Source organism: Pelophylax lessonae, assembly GCF_965119305.1.
Source record: "Pelophylax lessonae genome assembly, chromosome: 4".
Taxonomy (NCBI): domain Eukaryota; kingdom Metazoa; phylum Chordata; class Amphibia; order Anura; family Ranidae; genus Pelophylax; species Pelophylax lessonae.
This window is the reverse complement of record NC_138771.1, coordinates 530,143,025-530,162,984: the sequence shown is the minus strand read 5'-3', so window position 1 is coordinate 530,162,984 and position 19,960 is coordinate 530,143,025. Positions and strand designations below refer to the sequence as shown.

The 19,960-nt window shown below is 41.4% G+C and overlaps 1 pseudogene across 1 annotated transcript; it reads left to right on the top strand.

The window, feature by feature from the left end:
* The first annotated feature begins 3,957 nt into the window (after positions 1-3,957).
* LOC309552751 lies at positions 3,958-13,840 on the top strand (annotated as a pseudogene). Its single transcript has 3 exons — positions 3,958-3,975; positions 4,872-5,381; positions 13,728-13,840. The product of its transcript is annotated as an uncharacterized misc_RNA (transcript).
* The last annotated feature ends 6,120 nt before the right edge of the window (positions 13,841-19,960 follow it).

Genomic DNA, 19,960 nt, shown 5'->3' with positions numbered 1-19,960 from the left:
CTCCAGGCAGGTAGTGCCGTGGTTGGGATTTAAACTGACGACCCTAGTGCTGCCCTCCTCTGCTCAATGAAATCTTTATCTCTTTATCTTTATCAAGGAGCAGTAACTTGGAAGCTGGGTGACACTTCTGGAGGGGGTGAATACTGAAGATCCTAGTGGCACATGTAACTCTGGAATCCATTAAATGGAGGCAGTTATGGTAAATATAGGAGGGGGTGATTGCATGTTAGACCATCAGAGAAGAGGCTACTGCCCAGCCAAGGAGCATGAGAGAAGCTTGCTAAATCTGGCTGCAATTGATTATATGATAGCAAGGCTACCCATAGATGTTAGAGGGTAATCAAATCTGTAATGATCCAACCATCCCTAGTTCAGCAAATCTCCTGTTTGTTGCAGAGTGTATTATAAACTTGCTAGGGCAGCCCTACCAACTGTAGCGCACCTCCTAAGGAGATCAAAGTAAACTGGGATTCTCCACTCTGCACAGCAAATTTTCACAGGCACTCCAGAGAACAGTCTGTGACTTTGTTTTTGTGGTTTATTGAGGGTTAAGTACTTTGATGCAGATGGGAAGTTATGGGATGCCCACTTCCCTTCAGCAAAAAACTTGGCAACAACTTCAATCTTCTTATACATGGTCTATATACACTCTATGCAGTCGGTCACACTTCTCCAGCAATTTACTTGCTTGCAACTCCAGCTGAATCACTGTTTGTGGATCTGATACGCACAGTACGATTTTCGCAATAGCCCTTTGCAGGCAGGAACTCAAAGCCCCTTGTTGTGTAGCAGAATACAGTGATCAGCTTGTAATACTCCTCCTGTGGCTACTGGTCCCAGCGCCACTTCTTCAGGCGCTGCCAACCCACCTGACTGTGGCTGTCCCTTTCACTAGCCCTCCAGGCTAACTTTGCTCCAGACTGTCTCACACCAGCCCACCCAGCTGACTCTTCACTAGCCCACCTGGCTAACTGTCAGGAGATATCCCAGGGAAGGAGTGAAGACTTGGTATAACGTGATCTTCAGGGAGAACTGGCTACATGTGGCAGTCTCCCACCTTGTAAGTCCCCAGTAGTCCTGCTGTACTCACACTGTCCTAACACTTGCTCCTGTGCCTCAAGGAATGGCTTCCCCTGGGTGTTGTGGCAGGGTCTTACCAGCACCCGAGCCCTTGCTCAAGGTCAACCCCCCCCCCCCCCCAGACTAAGGGCACCCCTCAGGGCCACCAAAAGCCTTCACAGCACTATATCTCAATCTTCCACCCAACTGCCCCTGGTAAGTCTTGCCCCCTGCCAGCCCTTTTTCTGGGGATTGGCTGAGGCCCTCCTAAATATTCCAAACAGCCCCTCCTAACTTCCACCCACCAGCTCTAGAAGTTGTTACAGCCTTCTAGGCCAGGCACCAAAGGAGCTGTCAGGATGGGTCATCCAGCCCTGACTCACTGAACCCTGACCCAGATTCACAGCTCAGACTTGGTCCTGAGCTGAACTAAATTTTTCTACACTAACAAACCTATACTACATAAAAACCTATCTTACATCTAGCACACACTAGAGGCGGCTACACAACCCTACGTGTTTATGCCAATACAGAGGGATGAGAAGAGGCGGGCAGAAGTGCTGACAGAGGATGCCAATTACACTTATCTTGAGGAGGAGAAAAATGTCCGCTCATGTCTAATGGGCCAGTATACTGTATACTAAAAATACATTTGGGGGAGTTTACTAAAACAGGAGCAGACAGAATCTGGAGCAGCTGTGTATAGTAAACCAATAGACATATATTAATAGGCTGTGTATAGTAAACCAGTAAGTCTAACTTCAGTTTGTCCAGATACGTTTTTAAAATAAAAAGCTAGACGGTAATTGGTTGCAAGCACAGCTGTTCCAGATTCTTTCTGCTCCAGCTTTAGTAAATTGCCCTTACTGACCTTAACTCAGCAAGCTGCAATATCATTTAGGGCACCTTAAAGAGGTTGTAAACTCTCTTAAATTTTTTTTTTTTTTTTTACAAGCTGAAAGAGAAACACATAATGAGCTAGTATGCATCGCATACTAGCTCATTATGAAATACTTACCTTAGAACGAGCCCCCGCCATGCTGTCCGCTCACCTCTATGATGGGCGACATGTCCAGTCGCCCGTCTTCCGGGATCGCGGCATCCGGCCATCTGATTGGCCGGAGCCGCCGTGACGTCACTCCCGCGCACGCGCGGGAGCCGACAGTCACGGCACGGGTCTCTGAAGAAACGGCACCAGCAGCCGTTCCTTCAGAGCGCATGCGCCAGTGACGTCACTGGCTGCATGTAAGGTAAATATCTCCTAAACGGTGCATGTTTAGGAGATATTTACAGTACCTATAGGTAAGCCTTATTATAGGCTTACCTATAGGTACAAGTGTCAGAGGAGGGTTTACTTCCTCTTTAAAGAGAAACTCCACATTTATTGAGGAAAAATAAAACCCTTCTGGGTGATCGATGTCATTGCAAAGATCATAAACTTTATTGCAGATTCTTACCTGTTTCTGCTCTGAAGAAAAAGCAGTTTGTTCTTTTTTCTCTTTTGAATGCTGATTCTGAATGGGACTGACATTTCCATTATTTCTCAGCTGATGTACTTGCAGTGAGGATGAGAGTGGTAGGGTCTGCATTCCTTTAAAAGTAATTAACCTTTTGGGAATATTACACCAAAAATTATTTTATAATGCTGCCTAAAATCTGACTTGTATCTTAGTGCAGACTTCTAGGAAAATCGATGAGCCAATCACACAAGCAGAAAATTACATTTCTGGTGTCATTTCATAGATCCAACTGTGTACCTTTTATTCTGTAGCTGTTGTGACTTTACTGTAAAATTCATTGCAATATGGCCTCTAGGTTGCCATGTTGCATTGAATTTTACAGAAAGCCACAACAGCTACAGATTAAAAGGGAAAGGTAATTTTAATAGGATTCAATTATAACATAGCTTGTGCCACAAATGTATATGCTGTATTATTGCTATTTTTTTTTTAATTTGTGATTTTTTTTCTACAAAAGCAGAATTACCCTTTAAAGTGTTACTAAATCCGCAACAGTAAAATCAGTCTGTATATGCAGTAAAACATGCTTGATATACTCACGTGGAACCTAAGAAGTTAATCCTCTGCATTGTGTAAAAAGGTTGTTTGATCCTGTATGCACAGATCACCCTCTTCTTGCGTTGTCCCCATACCATGTCCGAATAAGAGAGTTACTGGAGTCTGGTTGCACATGCTCAGTTTGTTGTGTATTGCTAGAGTTTTTTTTTTTTTCTTGGGAGGGTGCAGGTGGTCGGCACTGAGCCAATCAGCACTATCCAGACAGAGGGTCAGGGGTCCTGCATTCTGATAGGACAGTCATTGCAGTATGAAAACTCCACACAAGCATTAACCAAGTACTGATAAAAGTAAGAAGACTGCTATATACTGCTGATGAGAAAAGTTATTTAGCAGTTTATATTTACTAAAATAATTGCATTTCCATGTTCTGTGTACTGTAGGAGACCAGATATAGTCAATGCGGGGTTCTGGGTTTAATCACACTTTAAAGAGTGCTTAAGACCTGTTCAAGTGTCACCAATGCTATTGTATATGTAAGGGATGTCAGGTACTCCATAAAAAAACAACACATTTCCGTTTTATGGCATTTCTATGAAACCACCAGTAGATGGCAGCACAAAGCACAACTGCAAGCAAGGCATGGGAGGAACTAAAAGTTCGACGTTTTGTTTCTGGGGGAACAGAATAGCTGTGCTGTGTCCCTCAGAATCATACCTCACTGATGTCCTTGTATTTGCAGGTAAGAAGGAGTATATTTATGGTTATAAACAGGGCAGAGTCAATTTAATTTACATCCCTGTGATCAGTAAAGGCTCCTGTCACTACTGTGTGATTAAATAACATACTGCACAAATGTTAGTGGGTCACACTGTAGCATCACATGACTACAGTGTATCAGGTATGTGATTATTATAGTGTTATGTGTTTATATCTTATATTAGATTGTATTATGAGACCACTGTGATGCAGAAGGAGTAACAACATTTCAGCACATGTTTAATTGGTTATTATTTTCTATGAAGACGTTATTCCTGTATATGAAAATGTTGATATTATTATATATATAGATGTGTAATTGTATGTATAAACAGAATAGAAGTGCTGTGTCCCTCAGAATCATACCTCACTGATGTCCTTGTATTTGCAGAAACGGTTTCAATAAAAATAATTCTGGTTTCACCCGGTCCGATCCCTTCGCACATTGGAATTATTGACCATACTTTCAGCATATGTGCAACATATATCATTTTAATATGCATGAAAACACAACTAAAATCTTTTTTAAATAATATTTTAGGCTGTAAAATTTAAAAACAGTACTTGCTGAAATACACACCTCCTCTTCAGTGTTGTCCCTTACACTCTCAGTGTTCTTTAATCAGGTGCCAACCCTCTTCCTGTATGAATGACATCCAGCATCATCCAACCTGTTTTAGTAAGGCCAGGCTGAGATGGACATATCACATCAAACTGGACTTTTAGTTCTCCTAGACTAGACAGAGGAAAAGTGAAAGGATCTATGATGTCACTGGAACACCCTGAAGACTGCAGGACAAATGGTATGTATAATTGAAGAAAAAGGTTTAATCAAACAGGTTTGATCACTATAAAGCATGTAAAAAAAAAAAAAGACCCTGTAAGGTCTCTAAGCAAATCAAAACCCAGAAATCTGTGTTCTCTGTGTCAGCCAGGTAGATTCTCCTTCTCTCTTTGTCACAGTGACCATTGTCTCTGAAACAAAAAGTGATGGGAATCATAGGGGTGCGCAGCCTAATGCATTAGAGATATTTAAAGTATCTGTTAAACAAACTCCAGCTGGGACTGCTGCAATGCCACTGCCACAGAGGACCCCCAGAAATGGCAGATGGGTTACTGTAGGTTCTGGAAGACTTAGAGTGGTGGATAGAAGACATGTCCCACAGTCGGTGGTTCTCCATAATTCATTTGCAGCACTCTCAGAATGTAAGGACAACATGGATATGGACTCAAGCACAGAGGGTGAGAAACCATCGACTCCTATGTCTAATGTATGCAAGACTGCAGCCAAGGACAAAAAAGATAAAGTGAAGTCTCAAAGGAAGCAGCTGTTGCTGGGTGATTCAATCATAAGAAGTGTGGAGCTTAAAGAAAATGGTTTTGTGAGATGTCTCCCTGGTGCTACTGCTAGACGAGATAGAAGACGCATTATTAATATTGTTAAGCAAGCAAAGCAGGAAGGGGACGTGGATGTTCTTGTCCATCTAGGGACAAATGACCTGGCTTGCAATGAAGTGTCAGAGGTGAAAAAATCTTTTATCATACTTGGTAATGACGTACAGGATTTTGCATCCACCATTTCATTTTCTGAAGTTCTGCCTGTGCATAATGTTCAGAATGATAGGCAGAGGCGCATAAAGGAGTTCAACATATGGCTTAGAAAATGGTGTCAAGAGCAAGGATTTGGCTTTGTTTCTCATGATAGCTCTACTTGGAATAGAAAGGAACTGTACAAAAAAGATGGTTTGCATCTTTCTCTCAAGGGAACAAATGTACTTAGTGAACAACTCCAAGAATTTGCGAAAGAGTATTTAAACTAGGAAGGGGGGGCAAAAGAGTGAAAACACTAGAGTCCAATTGCCCCCCGAAACAATGCCAGAACAGGTCAGAAGCACAGAGGTTAAGAAATGATAAGCTCAGAGTCCTGTCTACAAATGCTCGCAGTTTAGGTAAAAAAATCAATGAACTTGGGTCAATAATGGCATCTGAGAATGTAGATTTAGTGGCTGTTACGGAGACATGGTTTAATGAAAGAAATGACTGGGACATAACCATACCAGGGTACTCTTTATACAGAAGAGACAGAGAAGGCAAGAAAGGAGGAGGAGTGGCCCTGTATGTGAAAGATAGCATTAAATCTAACCTAATACAAGTTGGTGAAGCCAACATAGAGTCAGTTTGAGTTACGTTGCAGTTTGCTAATCATGCAGTAACTCGTGTAGGTGTGATATATAGACCACCTGGTCAAGTTAAAGAACTAGATGATCTACTAGTTGAAGAAATAGCTAAAATGACAATGAAAGGAGAAGTTATCATTATGGGAGATTTCAATCTTCCAGATATAAACTGGAAAACCAAAATAGCAAGTTCTACCAGGAGTACAGATATTCTAAATTCCCTGCTGGGGTTGTCTCTGCAACAAGTGGTTGAGGAGCCAACCCGGAGGGAGGCCATTTTGGATTTGGTATTCACAAATGGGGATTCGGTATATGATGTAATTGTAGGCGAAACCTTGGGATCTAGTGATCACCAGTCAGTGTGGTTTAATATAAGAACTGTGAAAGAGTCACACCACACAAAAACAAAAGTTTTAGACTTTAGAAAAACAGACTTTTCAAAAATGAAATTAGTCATAAATGAGTCCTTATCAGACTGGAACGGATTACATGGAGTCCAGGAGAAATGGGACTACTTAAAAGGTGCATTATTGAAGGCAACAGAAAATTGCATTAGACTTGTCAGTAAAAGCAAAAAAAGGAAGAGACCACTGTGGTACTCAGCAGAAGTGGCCCAAATCATTAAAAATAAAAAACTAGCATTTTGTAATTATAAAAAAAACCCAGAGCAATGAAGATAAGGAAATCTACAAGATTAGGCAGAAAGAGGCCAAGCAAGTTATAAGAACTTCTAAAGCGCAGGCAGAAGAAAAACTAGCTCAGTCTATAAAAAAGGGGGATAAGACATTCTTCAGATATATAAATGAAAAAAGGAAATTAACACAAGGAATAACTAAATTAAAAACAAAGGACGGAAGGTATGTAGAAGAGAATAAAGGGCTAGCCGACTGCCTTAATGAATACTTCTGTTCAGTTTTTACAGAAGAAAAAGGAGAAGGTCCTCCACTTGAAAGGATGACTAATGAATCGTTTGATGCATGTGTCCTTACAGAGGAAGACGTTCTAAGATTGCTGTCTAAAGTGGAGACAAATAAGTCACAGGGTCCTGATGAGATACACCCAAAATTATTAAAAGAGCTTAGTGGTGAGCTGGCAAAACCATTAACAGATTTATTTAACCAATCATTAGTAACAGGAGTCGTCCCGGAAGATTGGAAATTGGCAAATGTCGTGCCCATTCACAAGAAAGGAAGTAGGGAGGAATCGAGCAACTATAGACCAGTGAGTCTGACATCAATAGTAGGCAAATTAATGGAAACCCTATTAAAGGATAGGATTGTGTAACATCTTAAATCCCATGGATTGCAAGATGAAAAACAACATGGGTTTACTTCAGGGAGATCATGTCAAACAAATCTTATAGATTTTTTTGATTGGGTGACTAAAATAATAGACGGTGGAGGTGCAGTAGACATTGCATATCTAGATTTTAGTAAGGCTTTTGACACTGTCCCACATAGAAGACTTATCAATAAACTGCAGTCATTGAGCATGGACTCCCATATTGTTGAGTGGATTAGGCAGGGCTGAGTGACAGACAACAGAGGGTTGTAGTCAATGGAGAACATTCAGAACAAGGTCATGTTACCAGTGGGGTACCTCAGGGATCTGTACTGGGACCAATTTTGTTTAATATCTTCATAAGTGATATTGCAAAAGGCCTTGATGGTAAGGTTTGTCTTTTTGCTGATGACACAAAGATATGTAACAGGGTTGATGTTCCTGGAGGGAAACACCAAATGGAAAAGGATTTAGGAAAACTAGAAGAATGGTCAGAACTCTGGCAACTGAAATTTAATGTGGATAAGTGCAAGATAATGCACCTGGGGCGTAAAAACCCAAGGGCAGAATATAGAATATTTGACACAGTCCTGACCTCAGTATCTGAGGAAAGGGATTTAGGAGTAATATTTCAGAAGACTTAAAGGTGGGAAGACAATGTAATAGAGCAGCACGAAATGCCAGCAGAATGCTTGGATGTATAGGGAGTGGTATAAGCAGTAAAAAGAGAGAAGTGCTTATGCCGCTGTACAGAACACTGGTGAGACCTCACTTGGAGTATTGTGCGCAGTACTGGAGGCCATATCTCCAGAGGGATATAGATACTCTAGAGAGAGTTCAGAGAAGAGCTACTAAACTAGTACATGGATTGCAGGAAAAAACTTACCAGGAAAGGTTAAAGGACCTTAACATGTATAGCTTGGAAGAAAGAAGAGACAGAGGGGATATGATAGAAACTTTTAAATACATAAAGGGAATCAACTCGGTAAAGGAGGAGAGCATATTTAAAAGAAGAAAAACTACCACAAGAGGACACAGTTTTAAATTAGAGGGGCAAAGGTTTAAAAGTAATATGAGGAAGTATTACTTTACTGAGAGAGTAGTGGATGCATGGAATAACCTTCCTGCAGAAGTGGTAGCTGCAAATACAGTGAAGGAGTTTAAGCATGCATGGGATAGGCATAAGGCTATCCTTCATATAAGATAGGGCCAGGGACTATTCATAGGATTCAGATATATTGGGAAGACTAGATGGGCCAAATGGTTCTTATCTGCCGACACATTCTATGTTTCTAGAGTGTGCACTGCAAAGCTTAAACATGCGTGCGTGTGTATATATATATATATATATATATATATATATATATATATATATATATTGTGACGGTGTTCACCGTCACTGGAATTTAAGGACAGATGGGTGATGGTTTGAATTGCTTCATATTTGTCAGCAAGGTCATTTGTTCCCATTTGCCATGAGGTCTCTGGCCAGGAAGTACAACTCCTAATATGGTCATTCCAGGAAGTTCAATGAGGAGACGGACTGTCTAACAATGTTGCTTTTGTCTGAAGTGGCTTTCCATTCACCTATTGTTGGGTGTGCTAATGAACTCACCTGCTGTCTGCTAAGGGATGTATTGACACTCAGAGTAATGTGTATTGGGGGCTCGTTAGGGAACCATTGTTCTGTGTCTGGCTATTGTGTACATTGATTGCCCCCTGGGTCTTCTGTCTCATTACACATAACAGTCCTTCTGGTCAAGCTATCCAAGCTGGACCAATCCCTGCTGACTCATTTTCAAGTCCTCATTTGCATGGCTAAAGAGGACCTGAAGGGGAACGGCAAGTACTTTGCAATTGACCAGTAGGAGGGCGGTTGTTGGGGGCAGGATGTTCCAAATTCTGTATAAAAGTGTGCTATGTTCTTCCAATAAATTGTCTTCCTGTTTGAACTTATGGCGCTTTTCCACTGCATGGAACCGTAACGGTTCGGCACGCTTTTATGCTTTTCCACTGCTGGTACCGCATGGTATAGTGTCGGAACGGTTCGGTACGGTACGGTATAGGTGTGCTTTTCCACTGCATGGAACCGAACGGTATGGTACGGTACGGCTCTGAAAAAACAGTACCTACTCGATTGTGGTTCCAACAGGTACCAAACTGGTACCATATCCCACAATCCTTTGCATGCAGTCACTACTAGCCACTGATTGGTCAGAGAATCCCACCCACCCTGTTGTTATCCCACCCACTTAACTTTAGTACTACTTTAGTGGAAAAGCAAACCTATACCGTACCATACCGAACCGTTCCAACACCGTACCATGCGGTACTTGCAGTGGAAAAGTGCCATTACATACAGCCCGCTTGTTGTTTGTTCGAATGGATTCCGAACGGCACATAGCTGTAGTTCGGATCCCGGATCCTTGGTTGACCGAACCATCAGACGATGCGATCTGCAAGCTGACTCACTAGAAACAGAGGAGTGTCGGGAGAGCTGAAGCGAGCGAGCAAGGGTCTCGTCACATATATATATATATGGCAATAGACAGTGTTGGTAGAGCAGCAGACAATGTCAGTAGGGAAGAGATTTATGGCACTAGTTTATTTTTTTAAATTATTACTTTTTTTATAATTTTATTTAATTTTTGCAATCATTTTTTATTATTTTTTTTTTACAGTATTTTTTAGGCGCCCCATTTGGTGAAAAATCACCCCTGATGTCTCACTTTTGAGAGAGAGAAAGGGACCAAGGACAGAGATTCCCCAGTCCTTTTCTCTGCAGCCAAGCTGCAGATGTAATCTACTCAGACCAGGGTGATTAGTGTGTGCCCACGCCTATGATGGGAATCCAAACTTTTAGAGTTGTCCCCAGAACAAAAGGTGTGCATAATTCTTTCAATGGGAAAATGTGTTTCAATGACAACTGTCTAAGAGGGGAACTCCTCTCACTTTGGAGATATTTTCATTAACTTCCCGTTGTGTGTCTGGGAAAGGAAGTTAAGCTAATTCCCCCCAGAGAGACACAGACAATAAATAATAACTTTTAATAAAGAAATGGATTTACTGTAAACTCTCTCCTACTCTATTCAAAACAAAAAAAAGGATTTTACATAAAACTTTAAGTGATATTGCAAGTGGAAGTGAAAAAAAAATCCTCCCCGAAATCCCCTCTTCCAGCACAAATCCTCCCTCCCAGGAAAGTTCCTTCTCCCCTAAGCCCCTCCTTCTAGCACAAATCCTTTTATTCAACCCTTCCCCAAGCACACATTTCCCTCCCTCTTGTGCAAATGCTTCTCCTCCAAATATCTCCCCAGCACAAATCATCTTATTACCCCCCCCCCCCCCCCATCTCCTATCCCCTTTCCAAGCACAGACCTTGGATACCAGGACCTTAGCACTGGGAGATCTCTTTCCTCCCAGGCTCCCTTTTGGACTCTGTCATAAGACACATCAGAGCCGAAGAGAAGCCTAGGGCAAGTTTCCCTCTGCGCTCTGAGATTTCACGCAGCATGATGCCAGCTTTTACAGTGTTGGTGATCGCTGCGCTCGGGACCCAGGGGCACCCCACAGGAGATGTGAGCAAGTGTCTTGGGTGCAAGCAGTGTTCGTTTTCACTGACACTGTGGCAACCCACTGGCACACCCTCCCTGCATGCTAGCACATTGTGTCCAGGGCTTGTGGCCCTTTTGCCCCCTCTCCCCTGTACTGGCAAACTACGGCCCATCAGTTGTCAGCACTCCTTTCTCTCCCCTGTAACCTCCGCTGGCTGACACAGGGGAGGCAGATCACATGACTAGATCAGAGGGAGCTGAAAATAGTTGTGTCTTTTTTTACATGCATTTTTCAGGTTAGTTAGGTTTAAGTTGGAATTAAACTTTAACATGTCAGAGATATTGTGTCAATTTCTGGCTAGCATGATTGAAGTAAATAGCATTACACAATGAGGGCCTAGTCACACCAAAGCGTTCCTGTGTATTGCGTTAATGCTCATATGTTAAAGAAGAACTTCCCCCTCCCCCTCCATTTATTTTATTTATTTTTCCCCTCTTGCTTAATGCTGCTTTGTCCTTGTAGGGGGAACCCCAAAACTCATGGGTTTCAGTAACATTTTGACTATTGAAGCCAATACAGCAACATAGTGTTAGATTGTAAAACAATTGCTGTAACTGGCTAGATACTGGTAATACAATTTATATGTTTTACAAAGGGTGGAACCTATCTATCTAAAGTTTCTTTGAAGTCAAATCTTGATTGAAATGCAGAATAGTTGTTCACATAGGCTTGTTACTTCCAGTAGTTGTTTAGCTGAACAGGTCTTCAAAGGCCGAGATAGCAATCTTGCAAATGAAGAGGTGGAAAATGATGTTCTCATTTTGACCATCCGCTTGATTACCAATGCAATTGTTATATTAAAAATATATTTTATTTATAACTAAAATGGCTGTTCCCTCTTCTCCTTCATCCTCAAATCACATACTCCCTTGTCCAGCAAATTCTGCTGAAATTCACTTCTCCACTCTGGCCACCTGGGCCCTACACCACCATTTCTTTTGTAATCGGGAGGTGGCTGTTTCTTTGGAGTCCAGGCAGCCACCCCTGATAATGCACTGCCAGCCCTCCTCCGCCTTCCATGAATGGAAGTCCGTGCCTCCTGGGATATGTGCCATGCACACACATGAGGCAACAGGAGCACAGCACATCATTCTTGCCCTGGCAAGAATGGGGTGCAAGCCACAATGTGCAAACAAAAAAAAGTTACATTTAAAAAAGGAGGAGATTCCTTCTGTGGAGTGCGAAGTCTTAACCCACTTCTGTCTGTCCTGGCATTCCTTTAACTGGGTTGATAAAAAAGGGAATGTTGGGACTTTGCATGAGAGACATGACACAGCTGGCATGGAACAATTTACACATTTATTGGTACACACAATACACTCCCGGTGGGGATATTTGGGGCCATATTTATTTCCCATACCATATACTATCTGAGCTGATATGTAAGTTTGGGTATATAGGGGCTTTTTTTGCCTCCCCCTTTTTAATTTTTTATTCAAACATCGTTATGCCATTTTTCTTATATATTTTTTTTAGAGTTTTTCATACATCCACTCCTGATGAAGTGGCGATGGGTCACGAAACGCGTTGAGGTTACGATGTTTTGAAGTACACCTTATATCCTACTACTACTTGGAATTTGAATATGTGATACTGTGAATATATTTTATGACTCTACTACCATCTGGAATTTCGCCTTGCTGATTTTTATGTATTTGGACTTGGGAACTATTTATCAGCTCTCTCAATATTTTGACCATTGTACAAATTTACATGTCATGTTTGTGTACCAATAAATGTGTAAATTGTTCCTGTTCCATGCCGGCTGTGTCATGTCTCTCATGCAAAGTCCCAACCTTCCCTTTTTTTATCAATTGAATAGGGATGGAGACGCACAGCACTCCCACCGTTCGCCTCATTTAAAGTCCCACACCCCCCCCCCTTCTTACTTTAACTGGGTTATTACACCCAGGAGTTGGGAAGGTCTGCCTAAACTTGTTACCACTGTGATTGGCTGTAACAGTGGTCACAGGATCGGGAGCTGGTCCCGCTGGTTCCTGATTATTATTACAGACCAAGGGCTGTCTTTGACTGCTCAGTCTCTGTACTGTGCACAGGGAGCGTGCTCTCCACACAGAATCCTATGCTGCCCTCTTTGCTGCCGAAAATATGTGTTAAATGGGCGGCAAGAGGTTTTTAAAGGTTTATCATTAATAGGCTGACAATGCATCAAAAAAAAAAAGTGCCTGACCCCTAAGTCAGAACAAAGTACACCACAATTCTTGGTATAGGTGTTGTGGTAGGGCGATATGCATTGTGCTCTACTGTGTTGGGGTGCCATTCACAATGAACCACACATAGAGCTGGCATTTTTCCATGCATTTTGGCAACTTGTGTAATACATGCATTTTAGTACTCATTGCCACAACACATAAGTGTGAATGGGTCCTGAACAATGAATTCTTAATTAAAACAATTACATTTAATAACAGCTGCTTTAAAAGGTTTCTCATTCATTTATCTGATGTAGATTAGGACAAAGTATCAGAGCTAATGTGGTTGTCTTTGAAGGTGCAGCTTATTGTTATTTTGGAAGTGCTTGTAAAAAAAAAAAAAAAAAAAAAAAATTAAAGCTGTCTTAAAAAAATCTGCTTGGAAAAAAGTGAAATATTATTCGGTTGCTATGGTGCCCTTCGTGTTTGTTCTGGAGAGATACTAAAGCAACAATTTTTTGCTGTTTCAAGCCCCCCCCCCCCCCCTATTTCTAATATCCCAGAGTTGTATTTGGACTGACATTCTCCTTCTTTTTCCAGGCCTTCTGTTATCTGTTTTACCAGCTAGTGGTAAATGTCCTGCCTCTTTAGCCATCTGTGCCTTTCAGCTGCTCATTTCATTTGTGCCATCTTCCTGGCGAACGTGAACTTCTCCCCATCACCGGCAGCCTACAGAACAAAATGTCTCTTGATCACATCAGAGATTGAGCTGGAATCTTGATAAACTGCCTCAGCTGTACGAAGGCAGGATGCACATTAAGTCTGATCTGTCACTAAGTGGCGTAAAAATAGCAGGGTGATTAAAACGTCACGGCTCCAAGCTAGACAATGCTGTAAAACCTAAAGGTGCACTCCAGTACAGAAAAAAAAGGGTATTTATTAGGGGCCTGATGAAAAACATACAGAGGCAGGAGGTTACTTTTAGTGAAAACTGTATGTCAAAATTATCAACAGGTTAAGAGATCTAGGAAGTAAAACGTTGGTCTAAGTATACATACAGCTGTTAATGTTTCGGGTCTTTCCTTTTCTACGGTGGTGGTGATGGTAGTGGTCCTTACTGTTGGCCTACCTGCAGTGCAGAAAAGTTGGCCATACACTGTTTGAATTTCGCTAGGGTTCTGATGAACTGGCCAAAATTTGCTTAGTGGTTGGCCCCCTCCTTCCCGACATCCTTCAATTGTCCTTGATTAAAAAATCGAAGTAGCCAGACAGAAAATTGTCACAAAGAGTGGCTGTATCCAATTACAGAAACAAGAGATGTGCCACTTTTGGAGGTTGAACAAAAACAAAAATGTAATAATGTATAGCCTGCCTTAATACTCCTAGCCCAGGTTGCTTGATGATATGTTCCCAGGGGGCAGGTCCATGACAGTCTGCACTTAGCAAAAGTTGATTGAATGATGATGGCAATCATTTAAAGTATAACTCAAGGCAAACTTTTTATGCTGATGTAGAGGAATTAGAACACCTGTCAGTTTTTGTCTGTACCCCCTTTATGCGGATTCATACTCACTATTTGTCCTATTTACCATTCTCATTGAAAGTGAAAGCAAAAGAAAACACCACATATTGAGTTGTTCCCCGAAAATAATAGAGGGGACATTTACCAACGAAGCACTAGTTCTGGGGAGCTAGGGGTCTCCAAGGAATTTCCTTAATCTGAAGGGATTTTCTCGTACTGCCTGTTTGGCTACGGGACAGGAAGTAAAAGGAAATCTCCGCAATGGGACACAGATGACAAAAAACTAACAGGGGTCATACCCTCCCCTTACTCTACCCAAAATGTAAAAAAAAAAAAAAAAAAGTTTTGCCTATAGTTCAACTTTAGCCTAGAAGACAGGGGATATTTAGTTACAGAAAAAAGTACTGCATGGAACAGCTCTGGACTGAAGGTCATCGTTAAAGGGTTAGTTCACCTTTTTGGAAGAAACACCGAACCCTCCCTCCTGCGTATACAATATATCTTCATAAATATGCCTCTATTTCTTTAAACGGCATGCAAACCCTAACTATAAACTTCTCTTATTTGCTCCATTTTGATCTGGTAAATATAAAACATTAAAGGGTTTTGTTATATCTGTTTGATAAGTGCAAAAAAAATACCTGTTGATCAGTTCTCAAAAAATCAGGATTGTCCTGTGTTTTGTGCACATACAGTGTCCTGTGTTATCTCCAGGAGTCTAATTCACCCTCCCAGCTCTATTTTTTGGCATAAGGATAGTGGGAGTGGTTGAGATTAGCAGAGTGGGAGTGGTTGAGTTTAGAAAAAGACACTGGGCAGGGCTGACACCACTCACTCCTCAAATATGTTGTGTGTTGTCAGTTTCTGGAACTTTCTGTACTTGTAGGATCTATAAATGGTATACAGTATAGGGAGTTTGCATGTATTGCAGAGATGTACTGCATATGTTTTATTTTAACCTTTGCCATAAACTTTCAGTTTCAAAAAAGCTCAGCATACCAGTCACTCGGCCTCACTACCAATACATTAATTTAATCCTTTTATCTTTGTATGAAGGATTATACACATGGTCTGCTGAGGCAGTAAAATATTTCAGTGTCCTCCACTCTTAAGAAAAATTGGTACCTTACTAGACAAATGGCATACCGACTTACACTCATGGTTTGGCCTCTGCAATATAATGATAATGAGCATTCTCCCCAAATGTGTATATTTGTTTCAGGCCTTACGGATATCCATCCCTCTCCACTATTTCAAACAGGTCTGCTCTTTACTTATTCATTTCATAAGCGGCCTCGACTTCATAGACACCAACTCCCATTTCCCAAACAATATGGGGGTTGGCAGTCCCTGATATACATAAATACCATCAAGCAACCTACCTGAGTAGGCTTTTTGTTTGGTGTCATCACTGCAATGTCAAGCTCTGGCCTCAATTAGAACAAGCCCAAAGTGATATCCCTCTTCCTAGGGCACCATGGTGCTACAAAAGTTGCCAGGTCCTCTGAAAACTCACCCTCTCATAGATCTCACAATACGAATTTGCTTGCAACTATTTACTAAAGCCTCTCTTTCCTCTTCTGATTCCCCATTATTCCCAGTATTGGAAAATCCGAAATTCACACCAGGTTCCCAAGATAAGACTTTTCAAGCTTTACTTGACTCTGGTCACTATCAGGCCTCCCATTTTTTGGTACCAGGTGGCTGGCTGTCAGTGTGTTCTCTTACGACAGTCATGTCCAAAGTCCGGCCCGCGGGCCAGTTGCGGCCGTCCTTTAGTTTTGTACGGCCCCGAGACACTGCTGACTTTTGTCAATGCCTCCAAAACATCCCCGCCCCGATGCCAATGCGATGGCTCGGGGGCGGGGCCTCTGGTCTCCCTCGGCAGCTCGGCTGCTCCCGAGTCCTGCCGAGTCCCGCTTCGCCCCCCGCTCGTCTCGTTCTGCCCAGTGCTGCCCACGACTGCGCGGGAGTGCAGAATGCCTTCTCTTCTTCACCGCACACAGCCACCTGTAGGAGCCGACCAAGGATCCTGTGGAGTTGACCGAGGAGATGTCACTTCTACAATCCTACTGCCTGTTTCTGTAAGTGTGATATATGTGAGTGTGTGTATGTGTGTGTGTATGTATGTATTTATGTATGTGTGTGTGTGTGTGTATGTATGTATTTATGTGTGTGTGTGTATGTATGTATGTGTGTGTAGTGTGTGTATGTATGTTTATGTATGTATGTATGGAGCTGACCGAGGAGGTGTCACTTCTACAATCCTACTGCCTGTTTCAGCAAGTGTGATTTTATTCATAAAGTACTGATGCTTATTATTTCCTGTATATATATATATATATATGTGTGTGTGTGTATATATATATATTTTATTTTAATGGTTCAAATGTCAGGCAAAATGGTTGGCCCTCACGCATGTTCACTTAATCAAATCTGGCCCCCTTTGAAAAAAGTTTGGACACCACTGTCTTACGAGCTGCTCAGGTACCTTCCATTTGAATTTCTGGAGAGCCCTTTAACTACATCATTTTTTACACTCTTTACCCTCTCCGAATAACTACCTTCGCCACCCCACTACTTTCGAGGAATTCTTTTCTAACGGTATAATGTCTCATGTACTCTCCACAATTTATAATCTGCTGATCACAAAACCATCAGCTACCTTGTCTAGTTAAATGGGAGACTGATCTAGACTGCTCTTTTAGCTCAGACCAGTGAAACCATATCATTCAGTTTACGTTTAAATCCTCTATATGCACGAAGGTATAGGAAACAAACTTTTTAAATTTTAACACAATGGTATCATAAACTGTCACAGTTACATAAATCTTTCCCAAATACCACTGACCATTGCTGGAGATGAAAGGAGGAATGGGGAACACTGTTACACATCATTTGGTCTTGTTCCAACCTCGAGAATTTCTGAAAAGAGGTCAGAAGATTTGTTCAAAAATAATAAAAATAGATGATCTGGTCCCTGAATACTCAGTCTTTTTCCATCTTCATGATTCTACTATCCCAGCTAAAATTTACAAAAAGTCTGTCATCCGCCATATCCTTGACGCTGCCAAAGCATGCATTCCTCTTACTTGGAAACGTCCACAGTCACCGACTGGCTCAAAAAGACAGAAGACATAAATAAAATGGAGGATTTATTCCTCACTTCAGGGCATCAACATGAATGCTATTCCAAGACCTGGACGCTGTGGAATATATTTGTCTAATCTAAAGAAGGGAAGGCCCTCTTTGAGAGTGAAATTGCTGACTGAGGATTACCCCTGAATACCTATGGGGAATACCCTGAGATTTGGCAAGATCAGCTGAAAGGTAGCCATAATATTCACACCTTTCTGCAACCCCCCTTCCTCCCATCCCCCCCTTCTTTTGTTAGTCCTCCTTTTTTCTTCCTATTTCTATGCATATATGCTTTTCTTTGAAAGAGAAATAAAAATAATGATAAGGCAGTTCCTTTTGTCTAACTGTGACCAGTTCTATGTCTGATCCCAGCTTCTGACGAGGCAATTGAATGTTCTATTTTGGACTTATGTTGGCTGAGAATATACTGTTTATCTTACATATCCGGTTTTGTCTAATGTGTATTCCATATAATGGTATGTCATATCAAAAATTTCTTACCATTGTTTTTGATACTATGGAATCAGTCTTCCAAATAAAATAAAAAAATGTGAAAAAGAAAAAATGTTTTAGTTTAAATTGATTTCTATAGGCTGATGTTAGGCCTGGCTGTGTACACATAAGGTTCAAGGTAAAATCATTGTGCAGCAACATTCCTCACATGCCTTCAGTGCTCAGGGTGAAACTGTTATATCAATACTCATCAACACAGAACAGGAAAAAAGAGAAAGTTAACACAAGTGTTATATAGTGTTTATTAATACAGGGCAAAGTCTATTTACTACAATGACATGGAAAGTATAGTGTTTCTTCATGATATTTTCTATATTGATTTCTTTACAGCACTAAAAACATCATTTTTTAAAATCTTTTTATTTTTTTTTTTTGTTTTAATCAGGAAATTATACATTTTGTTTATGGAGGTTTTGCTTTATATTTACTGTTTACAACCAGCTGGTGGCAAAAGCGAGGCAAAATGCCCAGCTAATCATCTGGTTGGCTTACGATTATGCTCTGAATAGCCAATTTTTTGACCAGACCTAAGGACCCGTACACACAGGCTGAAAGCCGGCCGACATCGGGCGTTTCCAAAACAGCCGACATTAGGCCCATGTGCAAGCCAGCCCGTCCGACAGAAGCCGGCAGTTGGGCAGGCTTCTGTCGGACGTGCATCCTGGGAAAACCAGCAGCCGACAAACTCCCGATCAGCCCTCTCTGCCAATGGCCGGGGTGGCCGTTCCCCCTGTCAGAACACAACAGCTCAGCAGGGGAGAACGCTCTACTAATTTCTTTGGCTCCGTTTCAGGTTCAAATTCAGGCAAAAATTCAGACCTGATTCGCACCTGAAAGAGAACAGGGATGCACCAGACCCTCTGCTGGGAGCCGTGGCCACAGCTAGTGTGAACCTGACCTCAGTGTTTTCAATTTTTAGGGACAGACAAGTTAATGTTATGAATAGATCCACATAGCAAGGTATCAAATCATGCATAACTGAATGGGCCTGAAGAGTAAAATTCTCCCCCCTTTCTCTCACCTAGCATAGACTAAAGAGACAAAATTTAAATTTGCAAGGGCAATCCAAAACTACACCACAGGTACTAGGCCTCCATATTAGAAAGAGTTGTGCTAACAGAGAATCGTGAAATAACAATGAATAAAGTGATACTAAAAAGAGAAGGGTTTGCTATAATTCATTCACATAAATCATACTAACCATGCCATTGTATTTTGCTGTTTTTTTTTTTACTATATTTATTATATCCTGTCCCCATAGTGTTTAGCAATAGGAGGACATGGGAGAGGAGGGAGTGAGGGGAGCGTCTTATACCACTGTGTAAACTCCCACATGTGTGACTCTAAAGTCATGTGGGCTGCACAGATAAGAAAAAACAGGAAATGAAGAACTTAGAAAGGAACTGAAATATGTGCATGCTCAATAGAGGACACCAGCTGGTCTACACATTCTCAGACTGCATTGGGGACACAGGGAAGATGGAAGGGACAGCTGAAGGCAGGATCAACCAGATATATTTCACTTTCCACAAAACAAATGCTTTAGTGGCTTTAGGAGTACGAATACTCTATATAGCATGTAATGAGAATGTTTTATAATCTGGGTTTAATGACAGTTTGAAGGTTTGCCTGTAAAAAAAAATAAAAAATATGAAAATTATTTAAAACATCAGATTATGAAGGTGCATACAGTATCTCACAAAAATTAGTCACATTTTTGTAAATAGT